Source organism: Catharus ustulatus, chromosome 4 (assembly GCF_009819885.2).
Source record: "Catharus ustulatus isolate bCatUst1 chromosome 4, bCatUst1.pri.v2, whole genome shotgun sequence".
In the NCBI taxonomy this organism is placed as follows: Eukaryota; Metazoa; Chordata; class Aves; order Passeriformes; family Turdidae; genus Catharus; species Catharus ustulatus.
In genome coordinates, this window is record NC_046224.1 from 72,189,781 (window position 1) to 72,190,625 (window position 845).

The following is an 845-nucleotide window of genomic DNA, read 5'->3' on the forward strand; positions in this document are numbered from 1 at the left end:
ACTCGGGAGCATGTCGACTGTGCTCGAACGTTTTTGGGTGTGCCTGAGTGTGCTGTAGTATGCTCGAGTGTATCTGTGTTTGTCTGGCATCGTTTGAGTGTGTCGGAGTGTGTTTGACTGCCCGAGTGTTCCCGAATTGCTGTCCGCGTTGTCGAGCGCGTACAAGTGTATTTGAATGTTTCCGAGCGTGTGCGAGTTTGCCGGCGATTGCCTGAGCTTGGCCGAACGTTCCCGAGCTCCAGAGTGTGTCTGTATGCTCCCGAGAATGTCCGACTAGTCTCGCTTGAGTGTTTGCCGGCTTCGCGCAGAGAAGCCTTTCCACAACACTCGCATACATGCGAGAACACTCGGGCACAATCACGAGAACTCGGGCACTCTCCCACACACTCGGGCACACTCGAAAACACTCCCATCTGTTCAGAAACACACTGGCACGCTCAAATACACTTAGGCACAGTCGACAACATTCGGGAACATTCAGGCAAACTCGGGAGCATGTCGACTGTGCTCGAACGTTTTTGGGTGTGCCTGAGTGTGCTGTAGTATGCTCGAGTGTATCTGTGTTTGTCTGGCATCGTTTGAGTGTGTCGGGAGTGTGTTTGACTGCCCGAGTGTTCCCGAATTGCTGTCCGCGTTGTCGAGCGCGTACAAGTGTATTTGAATGTTTCCGAGCGTGTGCGAGTTTGCCGGCGATTGCCTGAGCTTGGCCGAACGTTCCCGAGCTCCAGAGTGTGTCTGTATGCTCCCGAGAATGTCCGACTAGTCTCGCTTGAGTGTTGCCGGCTTCGCGCAGAGAAGCCTTTCCACAACACTCGCATACATGCGAGAACACTCGGGCACAATCA